Genomic DNA, 23,486 nt, shown 5'->3' with positions numbered 1-23,486 from the left:
AAGGGACCCCCTGACCTGACCATTAGGTCCAGTCGTGGCCAACTCTGCGGTTGTGGCGCTTATCTCGCTTTACTGGCCGAGGGAGCCGGGGTACAGCTTCTGGGTCATATGGCCAGCATGACTAAGCCGCTTCTGGCGAACCAGAGCAGCACACGGAAACGCCGTTTAGCTTCCCGCCGGAGCGGTACCTATTTATCTACTTGGACTTGACGTGCTTTCCAACTGCTAGGTTGGCAGGAGCAGGGACTGAGCAACGGGAGCTCACCCCGTCGCGGGGTGAGCAAACCGCCAACCTTCTGATCGGCAAGTCCTAGGGTCTGTGGTTTAACCCACAGCGCCACCCACGTCCCTTTTCTTTTATTAAAAAAAGTACTTTTAAAAAAGTACTTGTGGCTAATTCTATCTGTATTTTAGTGCTCATTTCAGCTCATCTACACATTAGACACTTAATCTCAAGGTTGTGGGTTCGAGCCCCACATCGGGGCAAAAAGATTGCAGGGGGGTGCAACAGTTGACCCTGGTAGTCCCTTTCAACTCTGCAATTCTATAATTCTGTGAGAGATAAACATTTTTTGGCAAGCTGTTTCCCCCAGTATGTTTCATTTCTCATGACGTTTTCCTGTATATAAGCCTTTTCCACACACTTGCCCCTCGCACGCATCTCTCTTACATTATTTCCACACTTCCTTTTCCTACACACTTTCTTTCCTCGAATAATTGCAATTTTCGTACACGTCCTTGGCGGGAGATTTCTGGCATTGCAAAATTCAGAGAAGTACGATTATTTTTTCAAAGGCTTGCTGCGTTTCAGTTTGCTCACTGCTTGGGAAAGTGTGGGTTAGTTGGGTTCTCGCCGACCACATTTCTCCCCAATCTCTGCTCAGAAGAGAACCTACTTCTTAGCTCCCGAAAACAGGGCAATAATAGCTTTATTGGGCCAGCTTCAATGTCACCCACATTGTGCCAGCTTCTGGGTCCTGCAGAATTCTTCATCTGAGTAGAATGGCAGATGAAATGAAGTCTGAGAGGAAAGAAGGGGGAAATCTAACTGGAAGAAATTTAAAGACTATTTGAATAAATATTGTAATATTAAAGATATGTAACCACTTGAAAGAAACTATTAGGCCTAGGATTAAACTATAAATAAGAAAATGTAAGATAAGGAAAGTTATGTAATATGATTAGGACTGTGATATGGACTTTTGAAATACTAATATTGGAAACTGCTGCATATAATTACTAAGAAACTCAGATGGAAGAGATTCGAGGAAGTCAAAAACTATGTCTATGAAGATGGATGGTACTTAATTTTAATTAATTAAGTGGTAATACGCTGTACGTATCTTTTTTCTTTTTTCTTTCTTTTATCTTTCTTCTGTTTTATTCTCTGTTTGTTTTTATTACTGTTAATTTTTTTTTAAATTATGTTTATCTATTGAAAATAATAAATATTATTTTTTTGGGGGGGGGGGGAGAAGAAGGGGGACATCTGCAGTCAGTGGCAAAGTTATCCATAGCCGGTTCTGACACGGTCGCTTTGCATGTTCTAGGAATGGGGAGGCTGTATCGGAAACAAGATTCAAGGATAATCCCTGATGATGAGCTTTGACTCAAACTAAGGCCTAGTTGCATGAACATGCAAATACATCGCTCCTTCATCTGTGCAAGTGATTCTACATTCCAGACATGCAACTCTCCCCAAAAACAGTATGGATTCCTGAGAGCCTTATAGCTTTCACCCCTGGCTTCGAGAATCTGTTATTTCTTACATGCGTCTCACCACCACCCCACCAGTGATTAAATTAAATATTTGAATTACTGTAACTTTTAAGCATTTTATTGATGCCTAGCGGGCTGTAAATAGATTACTGTATTCTTCGCTCTATAAGAAGCACCAGACCACAAGACGCACCTAGTTTTTGGAGGAGGAAAACAAGAAAAAAAATATTCTGAATCTCAGAAGCCAGAAGAGCAAGAGGGATTGCTGCGCAGTGAAAGCAGCAATCCCTCTTGCTGTTCTGGCTTCTGGGATAGCTGTGCAGCCTGCATTCGCCCCATAAGACGCACACACATTTCCCCTTACTTTTTAGGAGGGAAAAAGTGAGTCTTATAGAGCAAAAAATACGGTATATTCAGTTCTTCCGTTCAGCTCTCGAATGTCCGGTCCTCCTCCCTTTCGCATCTATTTTGTCTTGGCAGACAGAATTCATAAACCTCTCTGTGTGTGTGTGGTGAGAGAGACGGGAATTTAAAAGCAAGAGATTCGCCGCGAAACCGTGCAATCTCACAATTGCTTCTCACGAAATTAGGGCTGCGACTGAATTAAAGAAGCCTTAGGCTGCGATTCTAGGTGTTCCTTGCCTGGGACAGAAAGCTCCCTTTAAAAATAACAATAATTGTGCAATCTCGTACGTGCCCTTCTCAGATGTAAGTCCCATGGAGTTCAGTGGGGCTTCACACCAGGAAAGTGGATATGAGACCACAGCTTAATTTTTGGCCAAAACGTCCTGTCCCGATTCATCAATTCATTACATCCCTACGTGGAATAATTCAATTAAAATGCTTTGCTTGCAAGAACACTGAAATTTTTCCCTCTCTATATGTGTGGATTCAGTACAAATCATGGGGCTTACAGTGCTATTAAAGGAATTCATGATTTCGTTGGAATTTTTTAAAAAAATTCTTACATTGCTTCTAAAAATGATCGTTCCTTTCACTCTGCAAACAGATTGGAATTTTTGGAGCAGCTTGTGTTGTGTGTGTGTATATATATCTCTATCATTACTGTGCTTTATTAATTGCACTGAGCTCATGAGATTCCAACACTCCCCCCCCCCTTATTGTTCCTTTGTGAAAACCTTCACACATGACTGTCACAATTCCTCTGGGAAGTTGCCAAGAGAGCTCTGAAGCTGGGCATATCCCATAAATGTGGCAAAACAGTCTTATTGAGAATGATCGTCAGCGGAGGGGAAGCCTTTTGGCATATTTTCTGTGGGCCTTTATTAAATCAGCATTATGCATAGCTTGCCCAAACTGGCACAAAAATGACATTTTTAATAATAACAATACTAATAAATTATTTCGGTCACATTCTAGATGTCCATTTTCCAGGGGAGAAGCACCTCCCTATTACCCATTTCCACACTCATTTCTGAACCTCTGAGCACGTACAGAGAGCCTTCCTCCCCCAATCCCGGAGTATTGTCAGGGTGCAATTAATGAGGGAGGAGGTCTCGGCTGCCAAGACCATATAACATCAGTCCTGAAAGACCTATATTGGCTCCCAGTACGTTTCCGAGCACAATTCAAAGTGTTGGTGCTGACCTTTAAAGCACTTAATGGCCTCAGTCCAGTATATCTGAAGGAGCGTCTCCAGTCCCATTGTTCTACCTGGACACTGAGGTCCAGCGCCGAGGGCCTTCTGGCAGTTCCCTCCCTGCGAGAAGCGAGGTTAAAGGGAACCAGGCAGAGGGCCTTCTCGGTGGTGGCGCCGGCCCTGTGGAATGTCCTCCAATCAGATGTCAAGGAAATAAACAACTATCTAACTTTTAGAAGACATCTGAAGGCAGCCCTGTATCGGGAAGATTTTAATGTTTAAGGTTTTATCATGGCTTTATATCTGTTGGAAGCCGCCCAGAGTGGTTGGGGAAACCCAGCCAGATGGGCAGAGTATAAATAAATTATTATTATTATTATTATTATTATTATTATTATTACTACTACTACTACTAATACTACCTTCCTTTTAAGGAAGAAAATACAGTGGTACCTCGGGTTAAGAACTTAATTCGTTCTGGAGGTCCATTCTTAACCTGAAACTGTTCTTAACCTGAGGTACCACTTTAGCTAATGGGGCCTCCTGCTGCCGCCGCGCCGCCAGAGCACGATTTCTGTTCTCATCCTGAAGCAAAGTTCTTAACCCGAGGTACTATTTCTGGGTTAGCGGAGTCTGTAACCTGAAGCGTATGTAACCTGAAGCGTCTGTAACCCGAGGTACCACTGCAGTGTTTCCTGTCTCCCATGACTGCATACAGAGAACGCAGCCCCCAAATTCTGTTTTTTCTTTCTTTCTCCTTTGCAGTTTCTGGCGCATCATAAGAACGCTGCTGGATCAGGGCCAAAAGGGACCCATCGAGTCCAGCATCCTGTTCTCAACCAGATACCTCACTGAGAAGCCTGCAGGCAAGTGGAAAACACCCCTTTTCTCCCAGCTTGTGACCCTCAGTGACTGGTACCCAGAAGCATATTGTCTCAAATCGTGGAGGTAACATGCAGCCATTGTGACTATTAGCCATTGATGGTCTTATTCCCCCCGAATTGGCATAATCCGCTTTTAAAGCTGCTTAAATTGGTGGCCGTTACTTGCGGGGCCAAATTCCATCCTTTAAAACGAGCCGTTCTTCCGAATGATACAGAGGCGCACAGACCCAAATATGCTGAGCTTTTGGGGCAGTGAGAATGCACTTTATTTCTCCCCTTAAAAGGCATATCAGTTTCCCTCCAGGTTTTACTCTCACACTCCAAATAATAAATATGCAGGAATGCACATTTGTTGTTTATTCGTTTAGTCGTGTCCGCCTCTTCGTGACCCCCTAGACCAGAGCACGCCAGGCACTCCTGTCTTCCACTGCCTCCCGCAGTTTGGTCAAACTCATGCTGGTAGCTTCAAGAACAGTGTCCCACCATCTTGTCCTCTGTCATCCCCTTCTCCTTGTGCCCTCCATCTTTCCCAACATCAGGGTCTTTTCCAGGGAGTCTTCTCTTCTCATGAGGTGGCCAAAGTCTTGGAGCCTCAGCTTCAGGATCTGTCCTTCCAGTGAGCACTCAGGGCTGATTTCCTTCAGAATGGAGAGGTTTGATCTTCTTGCAGTCCATGGGACTCTCAAGAGTTTCCTCCAGCAAGGAATGCACATAGGCCATACATTTAAAGCACACACACCCCTCCCCAAAATGAAATAATTCTGGGAACCCCTCACAGAGCTACAGCTCCCAGGGCCCACAACAAAAAAGCGGTTCCCAGAAAGTGAGGTATACTCTGTTTTATTTCATAAAATTTGTGTACCAATTGATTGAAAGGAAACCAAAACCTCAAAGCAGTTCAAAACAAAACAATGAAATTATCCATAAAAAAACAGTTGAAAGCAACTGTTAAGCTAAAACCTGAATATAACACATGGCTGTAATGGCTTGCCTGAACAAAAATGTTTTCAGTGCACAATGAAGGTGCCTGCTGGACATCAACAGGTAGGGAGTTCCAAAGACCGATTTCTTACGTTATTTTTGCATTAAATGGGTATTGTGAATGCAGCCCTGGGTTTCAACCTTGATGACAATGAGGTTCTTAATTTGCCCCAGTGGGAGAGAAGGCGGTTGGCAAACAAGTCCTGAGAGACTACAATCTGTTTGGAAAGATTGGTGTTAAATCCATCTGCAGAAACCGACAGCACAATCATGCCTAAATGAATCTTGGGGGAGGGAGGAATCTATGGAAATGATAATTTGGACGGGCTTGTAGCCAATGTTAGACCTAGTCAGAGGAGACCCAATGAAATTCATGGGCACGTCTTCACTTTACTCCATTGAAGTCAATGGGCTGCATCTCTGACAAGTCCATCTAGTTCAGTATTGTCTACACTGACCACCAGCAGCACTCTCCAGGCTTTCATGCCTTACCTGGAGTTGTTGGAGGAACTGAACCCAGGGCCTTATGCATGAAAAGCAGGTGCTGAACCATCTGAGCTTTGGCCTTTTTCCCTTTAAAAATACAATTAAGGTTCCGGTCCTCATTGTTCTGATTAATGGGCTGATTTAAACAGGATCGCAGACCTACTGAAACAGACAATTTAGCCACGTCCATAAATTCCAATGGGCCTACTCTGAGCAGGAACTTTAAATGGCTTTAAAAGCTGTCCGCGGTGGTTTTCAAACTATTAAACCGAATCCCAACCCCTATTCAATTTAAGTGCTTGCAGGCGATCATTGTGGGATGGGATGGAAGACAAGCAATGGTTTTTTAAAAACTATTTGCAATGGGTTTTTTTTTTAAAGCGTTAAGCTGAATCCCAGCCCCTGCTTAACCATTTACAAGCAATCATTATGGGATGCGAATCTAACAGTGCTTCTGAGCCATCACCCAGCTGTTCCCTTCCAGCCAGATTCCAATCAGCGTTTTTATCCTGAAGTTGTTCCATCCAACGCCCATTCCTTTTACTTTCTGTTTCTGATGGTGGGGAGAAGGGGGGTTCCTTTGTCTCTCTCCCCCCCCCCCCAATCCTCAGCACCACCCTGGGCTATATATTAGCCTGGCAAGTGGGGGGGAAGGGAGGAGGGCTGGCCAGGAGCAGAGAAAGGGGTGGAGCTACTGGATGGGGGGGCGTGGTGGGAGGGAGGGAGGGAGGTGTTGCCAGAGCGAGGAAGGGAGAGGAAGAGTAAAGGATCGATGAATCTGAAAAGGGGAAGGGGCCAGAGGCAGGCCAGGGAGGGGGGCGGCTTGGGGGCAAAGTGACCGAGCAGGAGAAGGAGGGGGGCAGAAAACGCAGAGAAGAGACAGTCTCTGCGTTCAGTCCAAGATCTCTGCCTGCCGGATCAGCCCCCAAGTTTCACTCCTGCTTCCCCAGGAAAACAAGACTTTCTGGGACCACCAACAGAGGTGCAGAGAGTCCAGGAGGGAGGCGGAAAGTGGGGAGGGGGGAATCTCTCTTTACAAGCCCTTCTTGGGGTCCCCCCCCAAAATCTGCAGCCCGGCCACGCGCTCTGTCCTGGAAGAGGCTGGAAGAGGAGGAGCGGCAGCAACAACAGACTTGGATAAGACACCACTACCCCACTCCCTCTGGAGAGAGAAACAGAGAGAGAGAGAGAGAAATCCATCAGGTTGGGGAAGGCAGGAGAGCTACACCAGGAGAACTTCCACCTGTTTCCAGGGGCTCAGGTGAGTCTTTTGTTTCGCTTGCCTCTGCAGCTTTATCCCGGGGTGCTATCATAGGACGACTTCAAGGCAGGGGACACTGCAGACATTCCCCCACCTCCCAAAAAATTCTTAACTTTGGAAGTACAGGGCTACCTCTGGTTATGTACTTAATTCGTTCCGGAGGTCTGTTCTTACCCTGAAACTCTTCTTAAACTGAAGCACCATTTTAGCTAATGGAGCCTCCTGCTGCTGCCACACGATTTCTGTTCTCATCCTGAAGCAAAGTTCTTAACCCGAGGTACTATTTCTGGGTTAGCGGAGTCCGTAACCTGAAGCGTCTGTAACCAGAGGTACCACTGTAAAGGAATGGAACTTCCCTCCTCACTGACATCCCCCTTCCGTTTACTTGCATTCAGCAAAGTTGTCAAGTCATTATTATTCTGAGCTGGTATTTCGGTTGGGGTGGGGCTCAATATACCTTCATGACGCTTTCACTCTGTTTTTCCTAACTACCGCCTCGAGATAGAGTTTTGTTTTTAAAGCTGCTCTTTACGAAACTCACGTTATTGTTGCGACGAGGAAGGGCAGGTGGGAAGTTTGACGTGATTATTGTGTGACTATATAACCGTCTGAAGAAAGGAAGCAAGGGGGGGATATCGGACCTTAAATGTCCAGATTCTAAACTGATCTCACCAAATCTCTGTATCTGTATCTCCCTCCCTTCCTGCTATGGTCATCTATCTATCTGCTCCAAAGTCCTCTGCCCACATTTCCCACTTGCTCCCATATCGCATTTCTAAATTCCGCCTGCCTGTCACTCAATCGCTCTGCTTGATTTGCTCTTCCATCCACGCGTCCAACTCTTTTATCCTCAGCCATCCCTCGTTGGACGGCTCCGATTCTCTGCCCATCGCTCCACCAGTCCGCTAAGCCGGACTGCCGTCGAATGCGCTCCTGTCCAGGGGGTGGATCTGAGTAGGATTGCAGCCCTGGGGATGGCAATTAAATTCCGTTTGCATTCTGACGAGGAGCTACCCAGTTCGCGCTTCTCAAAACCCGGTTAGTCTTTGAAATTTGCACCCCTGCAAATTTCAAAGGATGCGGTTCCCCCATGGAAAAACACACACCAAAATGCACTTGTGCATTCCCAAAAATGCATGCGTTTGTGAAGATGCCGTACAGATGAAAACATATGGGCAATTTGCTTGTGAATTAAAACTGCATGCAGAAATGTGTGTCTCAAGAGAAATTCTCCCTAAAGCAGTGGCGAATTTTTCACAAGGATTGGAATGCGGAATTTAAGACTGGCGAAATGGGACTGATTTGTCATTCTCTAGACCAGGCTCCCTGGGGTCTTTAATCCTAAGCTTTGCTCTGTGGTGTTGGTAATTCCTACGGAGCCAATCTGTTATTCTCTCTGCTACTCGTCTAGGTCTGGAGCTATCGACCGAAATGTCCATTTCCCTGTTCTCCCACTTCATTGTAGACATCCTTGTCTGAGGTTAATTTTCATTTCCTGACCCCCTTTCAAAATCTAAGCTTGTGTCTCTTTCCACCTTAGAGACATGCTATTCCTCTCTTGACAGCCTTCCTGAATTTTTTGCCTTCTGCTTCCCCAAAATTTTGACTCTTCATCCATCTATGTTCCTTCCGCTAGATCACCTGCACATTTAAAAAGACAGGCGTCCATCTGTCCATCCTACAGCCAAGACTTCACCTGCATCTGCTGTTTTTCTGAACTCATCTCTTCACTCCAAACCGATGGCCGGCAGGTTAGTGCCCTTTCATTTTTAACTAAGCAAAAAAAGAATTTTTTTAAAAAATCAATTGTGGTTTTATTTATTTACCTGCTTGATTTAAATTTGGGACAAGGAAAAGGTGGCTGAGGTCAACCCCGTGGTTGAGAAAGCGCAGGGTGATTGTGGTTTCTTTTGCAGTTGGGGAGAGCACTCCGCAGATGCTCAGAGGTACAGTCTTCTGAGGAGTCAGACCGAAATGATATCCAGGGCCGAATTCGCCCCATCATCAATGGTGGTGGTTGCCACTGTGGAGTGTTTTAACTTTATGTCAAAGTTTTTAAAACTGGGTTGCGGGGAGAGAAGGGGGCTCCGTTCATGTCCTGCGATGACATCGTGGGTTGGAAATAGTTTGGGTGCGATTCAGCGGTGGCTCAGGACAATTTAAGTCCTGTTGGCTTCAGAGGGCGAGTCAAATCTTTCCGATTTAAATCAATGAGACTTTCTTCTTTCTTTCGTTCCTTCCCTTCCGTCCTCCCCACCCCCTTGTTCCTCGTGCCTCTGCATTTTGAATAATTTTGGCTTCGGACCACCCATGACAGAGAATGCTTAAAAAAGAGAGATAAATGTGGGGAAGGAGTTCAGTGTGGCAGATGAACGGTGACGGCGGGCTTGTAATGTAGGTAGTTGTATCACATGCAGATCTTCCCAAACCGAGCTGCCCTTTTAGGGAGAGAGGAAATGGCCTATTTTTATTTATTTTATTTTGCAGAGAATCAGGCCCTACCTAGAACTCAGTATTACCAACACTGTCTCCAAGGTTTCAGGCAGAGAGTCATCACGTGGAGATTCCGGGAACAGAACTTGCGAACTTTTCACGAGCGAATTGTGCACTGAGTTTTCTATTTTTTCAAAAGCCCCCTTTTTATAGCGCCTTGTCAAATGGTGTGTTCTCGTTACCATTGTCTCTCCTCTGATCGCCAGAGGTTAGTAACCTGATAGGGGAGAGAATGACATTCCTCAGAGCTTTGGAAAGCCTAAAGCAGCTGATTTTAATATGTGTGTGTGAGGGGGTGCGTCCTCTCCCCCCCCCCAAGTACTTTTCCATCCAAGCCTGAGAAAGTAGGTGGAGACGTTTGTGTACAGTACTTGCATTCTTATATAAGAATCCAAGAACTGCTGGATCGCTGGTGTTCGCTGAGACCAGAGCGAGGCTTCGGGTCAGCCAGACGATTCCAAGAATCTCACAAGCAAAGCAGAAAAGCAGCTCCCTTCCCTCGTATTCCCCCCCCCCGTTGCCCAGTGCTGCAGAGGTAGACTGCCACTGCACCTGGAGGTTTCACTCACCTATCGAACCTTTAAAGGGCCGGATAAAAATCCCTCTAATAAAGAGTTGGGTGAACCTGCCACTTTATCTCGGCTTCGCATTCCCCTCCCTGCCAGCCTTTCTTAAGTTTCTTTTGAACCATTTCCAGCATCACTTTGCAAACCATTTTTAAAATATAATATTCTTATTTGCAACGGATTTATTTTTAAAGCAATTGCGAAAGCTTCATGATCTTTTCGCATTTGTAGCTGCCCCTAGATCTCAGGTTTGGGACCTGAAATCTCAGGTTCTGGGATACACCTGACTATATGGGCCCAATCCGGCTGAGCAAAGAGGAAGCGTGTCTGCTTGCATTGAACTGCTTCCTGTTGTCAAAGGCTCCATTATTAACTATCCCTTTTTCAGAGCTGGAGGGGGACACACACACACACAAACAAATATTTGGCATTCTTTTCATCCAATGGCTCTGTGGAAGAAAGCGACGGGGTTTGTGTTTGTGAGAAAGACTGTTTACCACCAGCAATATCATGTTAACAAGGTCTTGGGGCCGACCCAGCTGGCTTAAGTGATTGCATAGTGCAATTTCCATGCGTGTTTACTCAAAAGTCAGCCCCAGTGAATTCAGCAAGTCTTAAGGGAGCAGGCCACTCACTGGTCACTAACTGATCCAAGATTGCGGTTTTACTCCTGATGTGTAAAGCCATAAAGGCTAGAGATGGAGGCATGGTTCTTAATGGGTGTGGCCAAAGACAGGGGCAGTTCTAAATGGGTGTGGCCAAAGACAGGGGCAGTTCTAAATGGGTGTGGCCAAAGACAGGGGCAGTTCTAAATGGGTGTGGCCAAAGACAGGGGAAGTTCTAAATGGGTGTGGCCAAAGACAGGGGAAGTTCTAAATGGGTGTGGCCAAAGACAGGGGAAGTTCTAAATGGGTGTGGCCAAAGTCAAAGGGGTGGTTCTGAACAAGCATGGTCAAAGTCTGAGAGAGGGTTCTGAATTTAGTTTGTTTTTTATTTATTAAATTTCTATACTGCCCTCCATCCGAAAATCAGTGGGTGGTTTACAATATGAAAACGCAAAAATATATAAGTCATAATAACAAATGAAAACAATACAGTTTAAAAGGCTGGAGATTGTTCACCAAAGGCTTGGGAGAAGAGGAATGTTTTCCCCTGGCACCTAAGTAATGAAGGCATCAGGTGCGCCTTCCTCGGCAGAGCATTCTGCAAGTGGGGAGCCACTGCAGAAAAGGCCCTGCTGTTGCCCTCCAGACCTCTTGCGCAGAAGGCACACAAATAAGATTTGAGGGTCTGGGTTGGTTTTATATGGGGAGAGGCAGTCCTTGAAGTATTGTGTGGGGTATTTCAATAGCTGAGCTTTTTTTAGGGAACCCCCAAAGTTGTCGAGCTTTTATTACAAAAAGCGCCGCTTTCCAGAAATTCCCAACGGACGTCAGTTCTGCCTTTGAAATCTCATATGCCTGCCCTGGTATTGGGGTCCTGATCCTCATAAGAGGTCAAAACCAGCACTTTGAATTGGGCCCAGAAACTAATTGACAGCCACTGCAGTCGGACCAGGATCGGTGCAATATGCTCAAACCATCTAGTCCTGGTGAGCAACTGAATTCTGCACCAGCTGAAGTTTCTGAACCCTCCTCAGGGGCAGCCCCGCGTAAAACATGTTGCAGTAATCTAGCCTAGAGATAACCAGAACATAGACAACAGAATGGGTCTGGCGCAAGACAGAGGGGTGGTTCTGCATGAGATGGAGGGGTAAGGTTTCGTGTATTCTGGTGGCCTTCCTTCACCTACCTGCCCCTTCCCATCTCGTTACGCAAACGAGATCAAGCCGGTGATTTTCCACGATGATTCCAGCCACTCTGGAATTCCCTTCTGGGGGGGCCCCCCCCAGATTGATCCTTCCCAGCGTCGCCCCGTCCGCCAAGCTCCTACTTATATCAAAAGCCTTTTGTCTGCCTGTCTTGTGTGTGTTTTGTTTTAAAGGAGAATAGAAAATCTTTCACGGGTATCTGTGGCTTTGTGGCTTGGCGGGAGATTACTCGAGAACCTTGCACTGTGGCGGCGAATTCCTTGAGCTCCGAGGGCGTTTCGGGATTAGATGTTTTAGCAGTTCCAGGCTTTTTGTATATAATTGCAGCATATATGTTTGGCTGTGGGATTTTGCCCAGAGAGAAGCTTTGGCTGCGATGCTGGAGTGTACAATGCACGTAGAAAAGTGATATATCAACACTGAGAAAAGGGTCCAAGACCAACATTCCTTATGTGTGTTTGTTTCGCCGCTTAACATTGCTGAAGGTTAAGGACGACTCTCCCAGTTTTTAAGCAGTGCAGGCCGTGGTTATTCTGGAAATGTAGCCCTTGAATCTTTGGCAACATGCTCACCACAGGGAAATCCTGGGAACTCTAGTTTGTTAAGGGTGCTGGAAATTGTAGCTCAATGAGGGGTCAACCACAGTTACCTGGATTCTTTGGAGAAGCCATATGCTTTAAATGCAAGTTGTGCGGACATGGCGTTTGTTATGTTGAACAGTTCCATAGTACGTATATATTTCTATCCTTTGCTTTGAATCACACACAGGCCACCACACACCCTCCTTTTGCAGACTGGTTAGGGAGGTGTGTTGTTGACGTCACAGAGCCTTGCCAATAGGTCCTCCTCACAGCTGTAACAGAATCATGGCATAGAAGGAATCTGCTTTTCAACAAGAAATCTGGTTGAATTTTCGTAGGGAACAGTGGTGAACCACAAGCCTGAGGGTCTCTCCTTTGCACAAGTTCTTCAGAGGCGACTTGCTGCTGTCCCTGAACTGTGGCTAGAATCATTGAGCTGTTGCTCATTCCAAAAACCAAACCCTTGCCAGAGATTTCCTTGAAACTTCCTGTATTTGCCCTAGAGGTTGTTAATTTTGCAGAGGCAAACATGGCCCTGCTAGATTGATCTCTGCGCTGAAAAACTTATCCGCTGGTTTGTGCAGCCTGATTGCTGCTACTTCAGGAATTGGTGGACTAGCACTCTGCACATGCCTAGAGGAACTAACCAATATAACAGCTCAGGACTGAGTCCTGGCACAGGTTCTGGGGCCAATCCTAAAGTCATGCATCCCTGCACTATAGATACAGTAACGGTGAAGACAGAGAAATGATATAAGGGATGATTTGCTTGCCTGACGCACAGTTTGGAGAATCAGAAACGAGCTATGGGCTTCTAAACCAGCAGTATTTTTCAAATTCATTTATGGAATTACTTCCGGCATTATCCGCAAACCACCTTTCCACCGCCCGGTAGTGGCTGAGCAGTTTGTCACGGTTTGCAAGCGGCGTGCTGTCTCTTCCAGCACAACTGTTGGCATTAAAAAAACAAAGAGTTCAGTTCCAGGTTGCAGGAGCGGAGGGGAGGGAAAAGATGGGTAATGTTTTCCAGGTATAAAAAAACCACCCTGGTGCAGAGCCAGGGTGTGTGTGTTTGGCTGACACGTTGAAAGCAGTTGCGACGCAGTGGAAGAATTGCTTGCCTCCCCTTTTCGCAGCCTCCCTGGGTGTCTGTCGCCTGAAGGGATGAGCAAGCCTTTGGAGAGACCTGCCCAGGTGCAGCAGTGTGATTTAGGGAGCACAGGCAGAAAAGCCCAATGGGTGTCTGTACGTTGGACAGGGAGGAAAGAATCAAGGAGAAGATGAAAACAGCGTCTCCAACGCAATTGGTTACAGTTATACCTCAGGCATAACTGTAACCAATTATACAGTTATACCTCAGTTATACCTCAGGCAAGGGACGCGGGTGGCGCTGTGGGTTAAACCACAGAGCCTAGGGCTTGCTGATCAGAAGGTCGGCGGTTCAAATCCCTGTGACGGGGTGAGCGTCTGTTGTTCGGTCCCTGCTCCTGCCAACCTAGCAGTTCGAAAGCACGTCAAAGTGCAAGTAGATAAATAGGTACCACTCCGTCAGGAAGGTAAACGCTGCACTGGTTCACCAGAAGTGGCTTAGTCATGCTGGCCACATGACCTGGAAGCTGTACGCCGGCTCCCTCGGCCAATAAAGTGAGATGAGCGCCTCAACCCCAGAGTCGGCCACGACTGGACCTAATGGTCAGCGGTCCCTTTACCTTTACCTGTACCTCAAGCTGAAGTTGCTTCAGGTTGAGCGTTTTCAGGTTGCGCTCTGCGGCGACCTGGAAGTAATGGAACGTGTTACTTCCGGGTTTCGCCGCTCGTGCATGTGCAGCCGGTCAAAATGACATCACGCGCATGCGCAGAAGCGGCGAATCGCGACCCAATCGGAAGCTGCGCCTTGGTTTCTGAATGTTTTGGACCATATGGTCATCCAGATTGCTGTTTCTACCTTGTTCCTGTTTTGTGTCCTCAGGTTGCTTCAGGTTCTTTCTGTCTGTGCATCAACAAGCAGTGCCAGAAATAAGTTCCCGGACAAGATTTGTTATGTCTGTGTTGTTGGTTATTATGAATATATGAAGAGGTTTCTGCACCTTAGGATCAAGTTGTTTGACTGCAAGGTCTGGGGAGGAAAAACTTGTATGACATTGAAGAGATTTGTTCCCCAAAAGCAGAAATTTAAAAGGGCCAACTCTCTTCTAGCTTTGAAAATATTATTATTAATAATAATAATAATAATGGGGAAATTTTTAAAATTTGTGGAATGCTCTCTCCAGGGAGGTTCGGCTGGCGTCTTCCTTATACACCTTTAGGCACCAGGTAAAAAAATGTTCCTCTTTAACTAGGCCTTTGGCTGATTGACATTCAATGCCCTTTTAAAACATGTTTTTATTGTGCGTTTTGTGTTTTTATATTGTGATTTTGTGTTGCAACCACCCTGAGACCTGCAGGTATAGGGTGGTATATAGATATTATTATTATTATTATTATTATTATTATTATTATTAAGTAATCATAAATGGCTTGGTCGCTTGTAGCCATTGCTGAGTCACCACTGGTGACTAGGCAAGTCAAAAGCCCTGGAGTGTGTTTGACATTTCCATGCACGTGAAATGACAGAACTCTTACAGCTGCGCCCCAGCCAAAGGAAAGGCATGGTTTTGACCCAATTTTGTGTGTGTGTGTGTTTACATGGGAGAAACCATTACTCATTCCATTGGCCATGGGTCTCTCTCTGTGTGCTTGCCAGGTGCTCTGTAACAAAGAATATTCCTTTCCCTTCTCCATCCTCTCTGAAGTTTGCTGCTGCTGCTGCTGCAGCGTTAGGTTGTTTAACCCTCGATTCGCAACCGTGCCCTACCACTGTTTGCATTCGCGCCGTCCGGTCCCCACGGGGAAAGAAGCTTTGGCTGGTCCTCAAGGCTTCCTTTAGAGCGCAGCAGCAGCAGCGATGAAGAGCGCTCGAAATTCTCCCTTTCCCTCGACGGAGAGCGAAAGAACAGCCCCATTGCTTCATCGGTTAACAATGAACAGATGGACAATCACGCCTGGACTGGGAGCCTCCCATCTGCAGGAATTGTTGAGCGGTGGAAAAGAGAATCCCAGGCTCACTCAGAACGTTTCTTGGCCCCGCCGTGAGAACGTAAGAAGAAGCCCTGCTGGATCAAGGCCAATGGCCCATATAGCCTAGCCTCCTGCTCTCACGGGAGCCGAATGCCCTTAAGAAACCTAGGAATGCAGATAGACTGCCTCTGGACCTGGAGGTTCCATTAGAACATAAAATGAGCCTGCTGGATCAAGGCCAATGGCCTACCTAGTCCGGCATCCTATTCTCACAGAGGCCACCCAGATGCCCGGAAAACCCGCAACTAGGAAATCCCATCACAAGAGCCCTTTCCCCACTGTGGCTTTCAACAACTGGGATTCAGCAGCATTTGTTGTTGTTTAGTCGTTTAGTTGTGTCTGCCTCTTCGTGACCCCCTGGACCAGAGCACGCCAGGCACTCCTGTCTTCCACTGCCTCCCGCAGTTTGGTCAAACTCATGCTGGTAGCTTTGAGAACACTGTCCCACCATCTCGTCCTCTGCCGTCCCTTTCTCCTTGTGCCCTCCATCTTTCCCAACATCAGGGTCTTTTCCAGGGAGTCTTCTCTTCTCCTGAGGTGGCCAAAGTCTTGGAGCCTCAGCTTCAGGATCTGTCCTTCCAGTGAGCGCTCAGGGATGATTTCCTTCAGAATGGAGAGGTTTGATCTTCTTGCAGTCCATGGGACTCTCAAGAGTCTCCTCCAGCACCAGAATTCAAAAGCATCCATTCTTCGGCAATCAGCCTTCTTTGTGGTCCAGCTCTCACTTCCATACATCACTACTGGGAAAACCATAGCTTTAACTATACGGACCTTTGTCGGCAAGGTGATGTCTCTCCAACTGTGAAGGCAGAGAATATCCATCAAGACTAGTAGCCATCAATAGCCCTCTCCTCCTCCGCAAATTGGTCTAATCCTCTTTTAAAGCTGAATAGGCCTGCAACTATTGCTGTCTCCTGCGGAAGGGATTTCCAAAGTTCCATGCCGCACGAAATACTTTTTTTTTAATATCCAAAAATTCTAGTGTTACGAGAGAGGAAGAAAACACATTTCTAAGACCCTCCAAGTGTCCCTATTTTCCAGGGACACCCCTGATTTAGAGAAGGTTTATGATTTGATCCCGGAATGCCCCGCTTTTCCTTAGGATTTCCCTATTTCAATTGGAGGGTATGGCATTATCCAACCCCGCAAGCCGTCTGAAGACAATCCTGTTCCATGTTTTTAAAGGCAGCTCCCACATCTGAAAAGGCTTGAATGGTCTGGGTTTGGAGAGCTCTGCAACTTTCAAGGTTTCTTCAGGATTTTAAATATCTATATATATAGATAGATATATATTCTTTTTTGCAAGAGAGAGAGAGACTGAATGCCTCCATTAATTCCTTCTCCCACAGGCTGGTGGGCTCCGGAAACCACCAGCCTTCCAAGGGTTAAGACCCCAACCTTTTATTTTAGGCCCTAATCCTGTGCGCAAACCCTTTTAAATCCCTTTCCTGTGCCAGCCTGAAGCTAGCACGGAAAAGAAAGGAGATCTCTTTTCGCAGGAGCTAAAAAAACGAAGCACAGCAAACCGATTGTGACTCTCTGCTAGACGTCCTTCCCAAAACCAGATTTTTACCCCGGCACCTTAATCTTTCATCAAGTTTTTATTATTATTATTTAAGAAAAGACATTGATCCAACAGCACACCTTTTGTGCAAAAGCACCGTGCCTTAAATAAATACGTGTGCTTGAATAAGCGTCACCTGTTGGGTTTCTGCCTGCTCAGCAGCTGTTAAAGGAATGGAGCCTTATGTCTGCTATTCCCCCCCCCCCCTGCTTCAGTGAGCACAGAATGGTAAGCTAGACAGAAAGCATGACTCAGGATTTCCCCCCCACACTCCCGTGAAATGCTGAGTCATATCCAAAAACAGAAGCCCCGCCCCTTGACCCATAGGGCTCCGCCTCTCAACTGATGGACATTTCCACAGACCTCATTCCAGCATTCATAGGTGGGGAGGGAATCCAAGTTGGTAGCAGTCAGTGGCTACTGCGGAAGTGAGTTCCACCGTTCAGCTATGCGCTGTGTAAAGGACTTTTACCCAGGACCCACGTACCTACAGGACCTCCTCTCATGGTCTGCCCCGCGGAGGACCTTAAGTTCCACAAATAACAACACTTTGGCGGTCCCAAGTCGCAAGGTGGTTAGATTGGTCTCAACTAGGGCCAGGGCCTTTTCAGTACTGGCTCCGACTTGGTGGAACGCTATGTCACAAGAGACTAGGGCCCTGCGGGACTTGACATCTTTCCACAGGGCCTGCAAGACAGAGCTGTTCCGCTTGGCCTTTGGTTTGGACTCAGTCTGACCCTTATGTTTCCCTCCCCTTATGGTCTTGATTTATCAGCTACTTTAAAATGAGGCTGCATTTTAAATTGCATTTTAACCTGTATTTTAAATTGGTTCCCTCCCCCCATCTCATTTCCCCCTATTATGTTTTTACTGTGAATTTTATTGGTGTTAGCCGCCCTGAGCCCAGCTCTGGCCGGGGAGGGCGAGGTATAAATAAAATTTATTATTATTATTATTATTATTATTATTATTATTATTACAGTGGTACCTCAGGTTAAGTACTTAATTCGTTCTGGAGGTCCATTCTTAACCTGAAACTGTTCTTAACCTGAAGCACCACTTTAGCTAATGGGGCCTCCTGCTGCCGCTGCCACCGCCACGCGATTTCTGTTCTCATCCTGAAGCAAAGTTCTTAACCTGAAGCACTATTTCTGGGTTAGCGGAGTCTATACCCTGAAGCGTATGTAACCCAAGGTACCAGTATATTATTATTTGAATCTTCCACGATCAGCTGCATTTGATGCCCACAATTTTTAGTGTTAAGAGAGAGGAAGAAAACGTCTCTCTTTTTCCACTTTCCATGCATAATTTCCAAAACTTCCATCCTGCTGCCTCTCGCTCGCCTTTTCTCCAAATTAAGAAGCCCCAAGCGCTTGACGGATCGGCTTGCCCTTTCCTGAACCTTTTCCCAAACTCCCCCACTTCCATTTTGAGGCAAGGCTTTTTTTCCCTCCCAAAAGGGACCTCAAATTCCAGGGACACGCCGTGCCCTGGCAGGATCGCATTGGCGAAAGTATGAGAAAGGCAATGGCCAAGGGATGCGATCCGCATGGGGAGAAGACGTCGCTTGCCAAGACCTCTGGCCTAGCTGGCAAGTCCCTTCAGAGAAAGGCCGTGTCCTTCTGGCCCTTCCTCCTCCTCCTCCGAACGTCGACGCCGGTCTTCTGGGGTCCCTCGGTAGCCGTCACACCAAAGCGTGACCAACGGAGGTGAGCTCTGTCAGCCGGCCTGGACGCCTCCACCCCAAAAAACTCCTCCTCATTCCCTGCGTAGGTCGGCAAAGCTTGGCTCCCCGAGGACGACAGGATGAGCTGGAATGTTCCAGCCGAGCGAGGAGCACGGATCGGAGCCTCTCCGAAGGCTCTCCGTTCCAAATTTTGCTTTTTAAGACTTCTTGTGGCGTAATTCCTCCCAGCGCATCAGCCGCTCGTTCTGGCAGAGATCCCGAGTTCTGGAGCAGGTGTCTTGGGGGGGTGTCTCCTGCACCTGGAGGAAGAGGGGGTCTTTAACATCCCATAATACACCAGGCTGGAGACAGAGCCACCCAGGCTGCGCCAGATTTGCAGGCCCTCTCCCCATCGCCAGCAGGAGATGTTAGAGCGTCGGACTAGGCAGACCTGAGTTCGAATCCTCACTCGGCCGCAAAGTGCACTGGGTGTGACCTTGGAGTGGGGCGGCCAGTCGCTGCCTCTCAGCCCACCCTGCCTCGCAGGGTTGTTGTGGGGGCTAAATGATGAAGGGGAGAACCACACATGCCACCTTGGAGGTGGGGTGCAAATGCAATTGACCGAGCGTTCAACCTCCAGGCTGCCAGCTGCCCCCATTCACCCAGAGCAGCCTTGCCAGCAGAATAAAGGTAAAGGTAAAGGGACCCCTGACCATTAGGTCCAGTCATGGCCGACTCTGGGGTTGCGGCACTCATCTCGCTTTATTGGCCAAGGGAGCCGGCATACAGCTTCCGGGTCATGTGGCCAGCAGGACTAAGCCGCTTCTGGCGAACCAGAGCAGCGCACGGAAACACCGTTTACCTTCCCGCTGGAGTGGTACCTATTGATCTACTTGCACTTTGAGGTGCTTTTGAACTGCTAGGTTGGCAGGAGCAGGGACCAAGCAACGGGAGCTCAGCCCGTGGCGGGGATTCGAACTGCTGACCTTCTGATTGGCAAGTCCTAGGATCTGTGGTTTAACCCACAGCGCCACCGCGTCCCTCCAGCGGAATAGGAGACCCTTAATCTCATGGGTCACGGGTTCGAGTGCCACGCAGAGCAAAAGATTCCTGCATTGCAGGGAGGTGAGCTAAATGGCGCTTGTGGTCTTCTCCGACTCTCCAGCACTACGCGTCTATCCCCATGCAACCGTTTTCGGCTCCCATGAGCCAAGGAAAGGGTGGCTTGAGGGGTCAGTGGGGGGTGCTCAGGAAATGCCCCCCACCCAGTTGAAAACAAGTTTGAGAAATGTGGCATTGGGAGAGGGCAGGACCTTTCAGCGGTAGAGAACCTGGTTTGCATGCAGAAGCTATCTTTCTTCAGAAACATGAGGACTGGAACCTTGCTTTATTTTTAGATAGAGCCATTGTTCAGTGCTGGGACATCCACGCTGCATCCAGGAGGTGCCGTTTTATCGCTTTGATTGATTGCTGGAAACTGCAGGAGGGGAGAATTGGTCTTGTGTTCGAATCCTGCCATCAGATTTCCCACCTGGTTGGCCACGGTGAGAACACGATGCTGGACCCCTTTGGCCTGATTCTGCAAGCTCTTCTTAGGTTCTGAAGTTCGGTTAAGGGTGATCAGGGCTTGGAGTTGCAAGGCGTCAGGGTCCCTGGTGCTCTTTGCAGCACCTTGCGCTCCACCCCGCCCCCATGGTGAGCAGAATAAATTATGCCCAAATGAGTTTAATTTGCATAGATTATTCAGGCCATTGCATCTGAGTTATGTCTGTTTCGGGGGCACGGTATGCAGATGGTCTTTGTGCTCAAAACTCAAACCTCCTGCTCCCGGGTTTTCCACAAATACTGCACAAGGAAAATCCAGATTTTGCAGCTTGCATATATTAAGCTAAATGGCACATATTTGCATTGGGGTTTTTTTCTAGCTACAGCTGAATGGCTCCGTATCCCAGCTGATTCCTTCTGTTTCCATGCCCTTTTGAGCCTGCTTTTGCAACCATGTGGATTAGAAGCTTGATCTTCAATGGGGAAAGCTGTTCATCTGTGGAACTGCCTGGCTCATGATGTGGTGGGCTGGGGATGCTTAAATAGTGCAGTGGGGGAGAACTGCTCTACCCCACTATGGGCCAAATTTGACATCACAATGCTTGGCAGGTGACGTGGAGCTTTGAAGTCCCAACAACCAGCTGGTGGTCGGGACTTCAAAGCCCGATTGATAGCTGATCAAGGGGAACTTTAGAAGCTGAGGTTTTGTCAGCCCTAATAATAATAATAATAATAATTTATTTATATCCCGCCCATCTGGCTGAGTTTCCCCAGCCACTCTGGGCGGCTCACAATCAAGTGTTAAAAACAATACAGCATCAAATATTAAAAACTTCCCTAAACAGGGCTGCCTTCAGATGTGTTTTAAAGATAAGATAGCTGCTTATTTCCTTCACATCTGAAGGGAGGGTGTTCCACAGGGTGGGCGCCACTACCGAGAAGGCCCTCTGTCTGGTTCCCTGTAACCTCACTTCTTGCAATGAGGGAACCGCCAGAAGACCCTCGGTACTGGACCTCAGTGTCTGGGCTGAACGATGGGGGTGGAGACGCTCCTTCAGGTATATGGGACCGAGGCCGTTTAGGGCTTTAAAGGTCAGCACCAACACTTTGAATTGTGCTCGGAAACGTACTGGGAGCCAATGCAGATCTCTCAAGACCGGTGTTATGTGGTCTCAGCGGCTGCTCCCAGTCCCCAGTCTAGCTGCCGCATTCTGGATTAGTTGTAGTTTCCGGGTCGCCTTCAAAGGTAGCCCCACGTAGAGCGCATTGCAGTAGTCCAAGCGGGAGATAACTAGAGCATGCGCCACTCTGGCGAGACAGTCCGCGGGCAGGTAGGGTCTCATCCTGCGTACCAGGTCGAGCTGATAGACAGCCACCCTGGATACAGAATTAACCTGCGCCTCCATGGACAGCTGTGAGTTCAGAATGACTCCCAGGCTGCGCACCTGGTCCTTCAGGGGCACAGTGACCCCATTCAGGACCAGGGAGTCCTCCACACCAGCCCGCCCCCTGTCCCCCCAAAACAATCAGCTGATTGTCAGTAGTTTCTAGGCTGCTGATTATCAGCTGGTTGTTGTTGCTGCTTTCAGACGGCCTTTTTACGTGTACACACCTGGCATCCTAGGCGCTTTCAGGTGATTGGCAGGGTGGGTTTGGCCTTGCAAAATGGGGAGCCCTGATGCACAAGCCAGAGATCCCCTGAAAGAGATGTTAGATTCCTGTCGCCACCAGAATCCCTCGTGGGTTTGATTGGATGACCTCAGTGGTGCCCCTTCTAAACTAAAAAAAAATAAAAATAAATTCGATGATTCTTGTTGTTGTTTAGTCGTTTAGTCGTGTCCGACTCTTCGTGACCCCCCTGGACCAGAGCTTGCCAGGCACTTCTGTCTTCCACTGCCTCCCGCAGTTTGGTCAAACTCATGCTGGTAGCTTCGAGAACACTGTCCCACCATCTCGTTCTCTGTCGTCCCCTTCTCCTTGCGCCCTCCATCTTTCCCAACATCAGGCTCTTTTCCAGGGAGTCTTCTCTTCTCATGAGGTGGCCAAAGTATTGGAGCCTCAGCTTCAGGATCTGTCCTTCCAGTGAGCACTCAGGGCTGGTTTCCTTCAAAATGGAGAGGTTGGATCTTCTTGCAGTCCATGGGACTCTCAAGAGTCTCCTCCAGCACCAGAATTCAAAAGCATCAATTCTTCAGCGATCAGCCTTCTTTATGGTCCAGCTCTCACTTCCATACATCACTACTGGGAAAACCATAGCTTTAACTATACGGACCTTTGTTGGCAAGGTGATGTCTCTGCTTTTTAAGATGCTGTCTAGGTTTGTCATTGCTTTTCTCCCAAGAAGCAGGCGTCTTTTAATTTCGTGGCTGCTATCATTCTATGATTCTATACAGGTTAAAATTGGGAACATAAAGGGCACCTAGGTGGCAACTAGGGTGCATGTCTATATAAGAGAGGGCAGAAGTTTAGGCGTCTTTGTGGTGTGCTTTTAGAAGGAACAGTCCTGCTATCCCCAGGGACTAGTCTCTTGATCGCTCTGAAGCGCGACCTCTGCACTTGCAAGCTGCTTGCCAAATCACAGAAGGGTGGGGTGGGGTGTTGAGTTGGCCCGCTCCATCGGAGAGGGAATGGTGTGGTGTGTTTAACCTTGGCTTTCAAGTTCCCCTCGGCTCGCTGCTCTTTTATTTCCCAAGGAACGAGAGCGCTCCGTTCTTTTCCAAACACCCCGGCCAAACAGCTAAACGATTTCTGCTCCTTCTGGTGAAGTAATATGAGGGGAATGTTACTGTAACTGTCCAGGCCAAGAGGAGGAAGAACTTACGCTGGTTCAGCCTTTTTTTTTTCTTTCCCCTTTCTGCAAAGCTGAAGTTCAGGAGTTTAGCTTAGTTTAAATATATACAGTGAGGTGGGGGGGGGGAGTATTTGATCCCCTGCTAAATTTGCCCGTTTGCCCTCTGACGAAGAAATGACCAGTCCATAATTTTAATGGTAGGTTTTATTGTAGCTATGACTTTTGTCTTCTGGGTTTCTGGGGGTCTTCCTGTTGTTATTCTGTCTCTCACAGCTACAATAAACCTACCATTAAAATCATGGACTGGTCATTTCTTCGTCAGAGAGCAAACTGGCAAATTTAGCAGGGGATCAAATACTTTTCCCCCCTCACTGTGTGTGTGTGTGTATATACACACACACACACACACACACACACAAACA

At 47.5% G+C, this 23,486-nt stretch overlaps 1 protein-coding gene across 3 annotated transcripts in view; it reads left to right on the top strand.

Annotated features, from left to right (window-relative positions):
• Nucleotides 1-6,456: 6,456 nt before the first annotated feature.
• Nucleotides 6,457-23,486, top strand: part of ADAMTSL4 (ADAMTS like 4) — an 85,521-nt gene continuing 68,491 nt past the window's right edge. For 2 of the 3 annotated variants that reach the window (XM_079957894.1, XM_079957891.1), the window contains exons 1-2: nt 6,457-6,931; nt 8,568-8,682. The gene's annotated coding sequence lies outside the window, so the exon portion shown is untranslated. The remainder of the gene's footprint in view (nt 6,932-8,567; nt 8,683-23,486) is intronic. The other variant, XM_079957892.1, reaches the window with a different exon arrangement.

The sequence above is a fragment of the Podarcis cretensis genome, assembly GCF_951804945.1.
Source record: "Podarcis cretensis genome assembly, chromosome: 16".
NCBI classification, from domain to species: domain Eukaryota; kingdom Metazoa; phylum Chordata; class Lepidosauria; order Squamata; family Lacertidae; genus Podarcis; species Podarcis cretensis.
This window is presented reverse-complemented; position numbering and strand designations above follow the sequence as displayed.